Here is an 8,619-nt window from a genome sequence, read left to right on the forward strand (position 1 = left end):
TGATTTCTGCGGTTATTTCACGCAGTGTTGCTTGTATATGTTAGCACTGACATCTCAAGGCAAACGCCGCTGCTCTCGGTCGTTAAGAGAAGTCCGTTAGCCACTGCGTTGTTCATAGTGAGAGGCAATGCCTGAGATTTAGTATTTTCAGCACACTCTTGACGCTTTGGATCTCGGAATACTGAAGTCCCTAACGATTTCGGGTATGAAATATCCCACTCGTCTAGCTCCAACTACCATTCCGCGTTCAGATGTGTTAACTCCTATCGTACGGCCATAATATTTCTACATGTATGACCTGAGTGCAAATGACGACTTCGCTAATGCATTTCCCTCTTCTACCTTGTCTGCGCGATACTGCAGCCATTTGTATTTGTATGTGTGTGTGTATGTATCGCTGTCCCACGAATTTTGTCACCCTAATCTATAAGATGCGCCAATGGCCTTGCCGCGGTGGTAACACCGGTTCCCGTCAGATCACCGAAGTTAAGCGCAGTTGGGCTGGGCTAGCACTTGGATGGGTGACCATCCGCTCTGCCGAGCTCTATTGGCAAACGGGATGCACTCAGCCCTTGTGGGGCAAACTGAGGAGCTACTTGATTGAGAAGTAGCGGCTCCGGTCTCAGAAACTGACATATGGCCGGGAGAGCGGTGTGCGGACCACATGCCCCTTCATATCCGCATCCAGTGACGCCTATGGGCTAAGGATGACACGACGGCCGGTCGATACCGTTGGGCCTTCATGGCCTGTTCGGGAGGAGTTTAGTTTAGTTTAGTTTAGTGTATAAGATACATGAGACAGGCAAAACACCCCCGAACTTAAAAAAATGTAATAACTTCAATCGCTTTGAAGGCTATTGCTGGGGGGCTTGAATATTAACGGACTAACAGTAAGTCATGATTCCAAAACACTTACACAAATTATTTACAGAAGAGTGGGACATAGGATAGCAGCTGACATCAGGGTAGATCAGTTCGGCTTTCGTAGAAATGCGAGGCAAAACTGAAACTACAACGTATTTTAGAATACAGTCCAAAGAAAGGTAAACCTACCGTTAAAGCAAGTGTAATTAAGGTCAAGTTTTTGCCAGTGTTGACAGGGATATTCTCTTTCAAATTATGAAGATAGAATACAGGCAACGCAACTCGTGGAGAAACCAGACTGCATTTACAAGAGTCAAAGAAAATCAATGGGAAGCTGAGATCTAAGGAAAACTTAGAAAGTGGTTATAGTTCTGTGATAAGAAATAAATACTTGCAGGTTTGCAATGACATTTTAATTCTGTCAGAGAGGGTAAATGACCTGGAAAAGCAACTGAACGAAACAGATCGTGTCTCCAACAAGACTGAAAGAAGGATAATGGAGGGTAGTCGTATAAAATGAGGCGATGATGAGGGAGTAAGATTAGGTAACGAGATGTTAAAAGCAGTAGACGATTTTGTTATATGGGCAACAAAATGAGTGACGATGCCTGACGTTGTGAGATTATAAAATGCAGGCTATCCAGTAGCAAGAAATGCATTTCTGAAAATAAGAAATTGATTAACATCGAATATAAAAGGTTAGGAAGTGTTTACTGAAGATACTTGTCTCGAGTATAGTGTTTTACGCAAATGAAACGAGGACAGTAAACAATTCAAACTATTTATTTATATTGACGGTGGAGGGGGTGGGGTGAAAGGAAGGGAAGTTATCTAATGATGTCAGCTGCATCGGGGCTTTACGTGGAATAGGAGGCGACGAGCGAAAACGCATGTCGATTGGGCCTCGAGCCCAGGATTTCCTACTTATTCTGCAGTTACTTTAGCTACTGCGCCACCCTGATGAAGCGTTTATCGGAAATGCACAGCCTGTCTCGGCACACTCGCCGGCCATTTCCCACTTCCACGTAGCGCCTCCTATCCTCAGTCCCCTGCATTTCCTTCATGTTAGTTAATTTCAGATCCCTGCTGGAGATCGAACGTAAATGTGCACTCGGAAATGTGCCTATTCTTTCGGACATGTCAGAAACGACAAACAACACGCATTCATATAAACAAACTGTAGTATCATTGCCACAGATACTACTACAACGCCGCGCCAACACAAGGTTGGCAGCCCGTCGTCTGCCGAGCCCAGTGCACTCTAGCGGGCTGTGCAGCTCGACGGAACTGGAGTGTGCCTCGTTCACTTCTTTAGTAGAGATGGGCAAACTGAAACACGTAAATGTTTCGAAACAAATGAAACAGTACAATATAATGTTTCGATACGGTGTTTCGAAACAGTGAAACAGTTTGTGTTTTGTAATCTAATAAACCTACACATTTTATCATCTTGAATGTCTACTGTATAAGTATGTCCATGTAAACACAAATGAGGTGCGAGAGCGCTAATCATATCGCAGAAAGTATGAAACTATCACTTAGGCGTCTTGGCAGTTTCGTATTTCCTGCAGCAAATGCGCTGCTTTTGTTTCATGTGACTTTCATACTTTTCAATTGGCTGAGGAAAGCCTTCGCTGAAGACAGAAGAACCACCACGAACGGAACTGTAGGTTCTTCATTAGTATGGCTAATATACCCATCCTGATAATTTCCATGCACACAAAGGGAATCATTGTGGATAATAGACACAGTGACTATAGACTCACAAATAACGCCAAATAATTTGAATAAATAACAAAATATAACAGAAAAAACTTTTGTGTTTCAAGGTGTTTCGAACCGTTACTATAAATTTACGATGCTTCCCGTTTACCATTACACTATCAGTGATCTGTCAAACAGATTGCTTGCAATTATAGCTACATCAAATTTATGTACATGTCTAATAACTGTCACTCTACGCCTTTTTTTATTTAAAATGTTGTAGTCTTACTTGCGTTTTTTAATATGATTACTGTACATGAACAGAGAAGCGTATGTTATAAAAAAAGTGTAATTTAACTGAATGTTTTTCACATATTTATTATTTTGAATGTGAATAGTATGCGTTGTTTTATTGTTTGGTTAGTGTTTATAAAGCAGATGTAACGCCATTTCGGAATAGGACAGTCAGCTAGAAACGAAGCTTTATTTTCGGATATCTTAAGCTTCATGCTATTGTTTGTCTAAAGATTTCGACACTCTTGAAAGTGTTTCATGAAGTGGTATGTTGTGTCTCAGTACCTGTGCCGAGTCCGAATGTCGTCCGACACAGAGCGGAATGAAACATCACTGTTTCGATACAATTAGTCCGTTCCAGGCGCAGGTGGACTGAAACAGTCTTATTTTGGAACAACGATACAGTTTCTGTGTCTGGCTCGAGATCCGAGACAGGGGCGGAATGAAACACCACTGTTTCGAAACAGTGAACCATAGCCGTTCCGAAACACTGAAACAGTTCCAGGTATCGATACACTGTATCGAAACATAGAAACAGTGGCCAAGTCTGCTTCTTAGCTAGATTTCAACCTAGGCAGACGCACTGTCATAATAGGCCCTCAGCCAGTTCTGAAATGTTTGCATTGATTCTCTGAGGAGAGCCCATCAGGCTTAGTCCCTGAGAATATGTTGTATTAGTCCATGGTATTCCATTTTACGAGATTGTCAGTTCATAGCCGCAGCTGCACTCCTACAAACCACTGAAGATAAGTAATTTTATTGTACTGTGTGTTTCTTGAATAATAATCCTTCTCTCTATCGGTGTGCCGTACCGCATATTATTGCAACCTGGACTCCTTCAGCTCCTATCAACTCGGCCTCCTACTTATTTGCATTTACTAACGAACTGAAAACACACTCGTTTAGTGCCTCTAAACAGTGAGACACAATACAAACTAGGACAGAACAGCAGCTTTTGAATGCGTTGCTACAGACAGGTTTCATACTTCTAGATTGCCGGAAAGCGTTTGACATAGTACGACACTGTAGACTGTTTACAATGGTCCGACAATACGGAACAGGTTTGCAAATATTTGAGTGGCTTGAAGACTTTTTATGTAATAGAACCTGGAAAGTTGCCCTGGGCAGGTAGTGTTCATCGAAGACTAAGGTATCGCCAGGAGTGGCCCAGAGAAGTGTTGTAGGACTGCTGTTGTTCAATACATAGGGTATTTCACAGGCTTTTAGGAGTTGTAGAGGAAACTTAGATAAAACATTGATAGGTAACGCATGTCCAGAAATGTACAGTTTGGAGTTAAAAAGACTTAAAGATGTGATGAGTTTGAAATCTCCCGCTTTACGGTTCGCACACAGCGGAAACAGAGCTCTGACCTGTGTGTTCTACAGGAGACTTCAAAGTTGCGAACGAACCAGCGACTCGCATCTGATGTAGTCGGATGAAAATGGTATGTGATGTCATAATTAAAGTGGGACTGACGTCGGTGCCCTCTTCTCAGTTTGTGTGCGTACGGTGAAGTGAGAGACTCGAAAGCGATCCGTTCTTCGAATGTATTTTATTACCAAACGGCAAATTTCGGGACATGGGTACGTTATCAAAAATTTATCTGCTGAGTCCCATTTAAACCAATAGAATTCTGTAATAGGAGCTGTGAAACGCCTGATACATAAACGATCTGACAGACAGGGTGAGCAGTAGACATGGGCAAAGTCGTTCATCCTTGGGAACTAGTTCACTGGTGATCGCTCTTTTTTGGGAGCCGTTCATTTTCACTCGCTCACCGTTCATTGTGCTTGGTATATGGTTTTTATGAAAAATTGAAAATTAGTAGCACAGGTGACTGAAGATGGAAGGCGCCAAGAGGGGGTACTTGCCTACCCCCTGGAGTACAGAGTTTTTATTCATAACAGAATTCTCAGACACTTATAATTTGCGTGATTCTGCAAAACATCTCGTTTAGCCAACTGTAGCGTTATGTGGCTGATCGCAGTGAAATAATATAAGGTGGCGCACGAAAAACCCGGTCCCAAGTAAAGACTTCTCGCCAATTACTCACGATTTGTTGACCGCTACGAGCAGAATAAACAAACATGTAATAATTAGGCAGTGAAGAAATAACAAATAAGCTAATGCAAACAACTACGAAACAATAGATGGCGATTGGTAAGCGACAATGAGCAGTCTAATACTCGGGGCCGATTTTTCGTGCGCCACCCTGTACCAATGAAATAATGTTGTAGGAGTTATGACATACTGTTTAGTAAATGTGACACCATACTCTCGATTACGAAGCGCGGGCTTCATTCGGTTGTGGGTCGGTCTGCCTTTCATAACAATGAACATACTCTTATACCTTGGATAAAAAAAAAAGACGGAAAATGGCCACTCGTGTGTGCCGTGCCGACGTCCTTTGCATGTGTAATAACAAAAAAATCTTGCCTTTTTACAAGTATTTCTTCTGCTGTTTATCGGAATAGTGAAGTAAGCTGATACGCCGTTTTGTTACCTGAATAGATGTATGTATTACATACCACGTAATTTTTATGTAATTTACGTAATCACAAAATTTTTAATTAAGGCTCGCGGACGCTGAATAGAATACAAAAAGAACTGGAAGTTCAGGGTTCAAAAAAGATTTGAAACGGATCTAGAATGGCGTGCGAAGCGAACGAAACGAACAACAACAACTCGATACTGAACTAACTAAGAGCAGTCGGCAGTGGAACTGCGACGAGTGGCCACGTGAAGAAGGACGAGTCCGGCCGAGGGAGACCGAGACAGGCGGGAACGGGACCGAGGCTGGAACGAGACCGACCGACGTGCCGTTGCGGGAACGAGACCGACCGTTTCCCGTTCCTGGGAACTGTAAGTAGAAAGCCGCGACCGAAGTGAACTTTGAAAGACCGTTCCTTAGAATTCGTTCCTCGCTCGTTCCGTTAATCTTGGTGAACCGTTCCTTTGGACCCGTTAGTTCGCGAACGACCCATCTCTAGTGAACAGCAATCTGAGACTGTTTGCTGACGATGCTATAGCGTCCGGGGGAACGTCGTCGTTAATCGACTATCGGAGGATAGAAGATGGCTCGGATAAAACTTCTGTTCGGTGTAATGAATATCAACTTGCTCTAAACGTGGGGAAATGCACATTAATGAAGATGAGTAGGAAAAACAATCCTGTAACGTTTTAATGCAGTACTAGTGATGTGCCGCTTGACACAGTCACGTCGGTTAGATACGTAGGCGTAACACTGCAGAGCGACATCAAATGGGCCGAGCGCGTGAGGTCGGTTGTGTGCAAGGCGAAAGCTAGACTTTTGTTTATTGGAGCTCATTTGTAAAGAAGATCGCATACAGAGGACTAGAGTGAGCCACTACTGAATACAGCTCGAGTGTTCGCTACTCGACGTGGTCGGATTAAAGGAAGGCGTCGAACCAATTCAGAGGCGTGCTGCTAGACTTGTTAACCGTTAGGTGCAATGAACATGCGAGTGCTCTTGAACTGAAATTGGAATGCTTGGAGGGAAAACGACTTTCTTTTCGTAAAACTCTGTTGACAAAATTTAGAGATCTGGCGCTTGCGACAGACTGCGGAAAACACTACTGCTACCAACATACATCGTACGGAATCGTACAGGTAGCCGTTTTTTGTTCCCTCCATTATTGAATGGAACACAGAAGAGAAAAGACTGGTAGTGGTAGAAGGTACCCTCTGACATGCACCTCACAGTGGCTTGAAGGGTCTGTATGTAGATATACATGTGGATGCAGAAGAATGCTGAATATTAGATAGGTAAACTGAGTATTTGATTAGTAGGTACTGAATCGAATTGGGGAGGAAAGAAATTTATGGCCCAACTCGACTAAAAGAATACATCACTTAATAAGACACATCCTGATGCACAAAGACTAGCCCAGTTTGGTAATAGAGGGTAAAATTTTTAGAGGGGGACCATGGCTTTGCAAGGTACCCTTTATTTGCAGATAAGAGCGCATTTAACTTTATTTCAAGTTTTGTTATTTCACATATTTGTTATTTCACATACGTAAAGTGAATGTATCAGCGCTGTAGTACGTATGGTGTAATGAGCGAGCGGTAGGTTCCCATGATGGTTAGAAGAGGCGGCTGGTCACCTTGAGCTTTCAGAGTCAGTGGAAAGGGGTGCTGATGCAGAAATCGCTCGTGATGTCAGCAAAGAGATACGCACGGAAAGTACATTTATTCTAGTGCGAATCAAGTAATTGTTATTAATAAATATTTGCTAACAAAAGTTTCCTTTCACCACTCAGACATTAGGAGGAGTCTATGAATCATAAACACTATATTTAAGTAATTTTACAATGCCAGGAAACACAGTTAAGCAGTAGACCAAGCTTGCGTACTGCTGGCAGTTAGCTTATAATCAGTGTGACCAAGTTCATTTTACAGTTTTTCTTAAATAAACGCGCCATAATGGTATCCCATTAAAAACTATTTGCACAAAAAACTTCTTCCGTAAAACTTAGATATTAATATTCCACTTTCAGAATCTGACGGCGCTGCTACTGCTCTGCAAGAAATATAAAACTAGCATCTCCGCTTAACAGATAGGAAGAAATTCTACGAGGCGGCTCACTAAATCAGTTCAAGGACGGACTAGCTTAATTATCGCAAAACTCGGGTGGGGAAGAGTGGTAAGTTGTACTGTTCGCCCCTTAAACCACCATCTACGGACTCACAGGCTAAACTAAGACATTTGTGGAGGTTAAGTACGAGTAGGGGTATCTTGCAGCTTGACTGCAATAAAAAGGTTAAAATGTAGGTAGGAGCAGTATTTCTGCAGAACTGAAGAGGCCTGTACGGGACAGAGTAGCGTGGAGAGCTGCACGAAACCAGTCTTCGCGCTGAACCCCACAAAAAGAAAAACATATTAAAAATGGCCTCTGTTTTCCAGTTTCGACCAAGGTTTTCTGGAGATCTCAGTGGTTGTAAAGCAAAAGCTTGGACTGGAAATTTTCTCCAAATTATTCTCAATTAGGGGCCCCACTATCTGGTATTTGGCTGTAAATAATTGGTGGGATTTCAACATCACACTCAACCCTTCAGGGTACATTATGGAGCTTAAGCAGCTGTGGTGACAATAACTGATCAAATCTTTTATAGATCACTTCCGTTATTGATTTATTTATGGTAAGACTGATTCGAACAAAAAAGAACACTGCTCTACGTACGCTGCTGCCAAAACCGACGGACAAGCGACGCTGCTAACCGGTTAACATTAACTAAACGAGCTCGAGAGAGCATTCCAGGCGAATGGATACAGTAATACCAACATACAACATGAGGTACAGTGAAATTAAAACAAACAACGGAACTGAAGCCACTTTTTCTGTTGCTCACTTACCAGACGTGGGAGAATTCGGCGATCGAGTAGGCAAGGTCCTGCGCAGATGAGGAATTAAGCTGATATTCCAGGGCGGCCTCAGGATCCGATATCCGCAGAGGCCTACGAAGGATTCCGTAGATTCAACGCTCTAGGCGTTTACGAATTTCAGTGCAGTGCAGTGAAGTCTACGTTAATAAAACTGTGAGACCGATCAGCACTGGCATGTAGGAGTATGAACGCTATCTGGAATAACACAACAAATTAACCATAGCTGAACTCACGAGGACTGCGTCCAATCGACGAGTTTTCAAGAACTTCTTGTGCTTGCTCAGCAGTCGTGGATGCAGCAGCGGAAAATCTTAAATTGACCAGACGTAGTTTAATACCTCACCTCTCC

General features: G+C 42.8%; 1 pseudogene; it reads left to right on the forward strand.

Moving 5' to 3' along the window:
* Positions 1-435: 435 nt before the first annotated feature.
* LOC126177741 (5S ribosomal RNA) lies at positions 436-553 on the forward strand (annotated as a pseudogene).
* Positions 554-8,619: the final 8,066 nt, after the last annotated feature.

Source organism: Schistocerca cancellata, chromosome 3 (genome assembly GCF_023864275.1).
Source record: "Schistocerca cancellata isolate TAMUIC-IGC-003103 chromosome 3, iqSchCanc2.1, whole genome shotgun sequence".
Taxonomy (NCBI): Eukaryota; Metazoa; Arthropoda; class Insecta; order Orthoptera; family Acrididae; genus Schistocerca; species Schistocerca cancellata.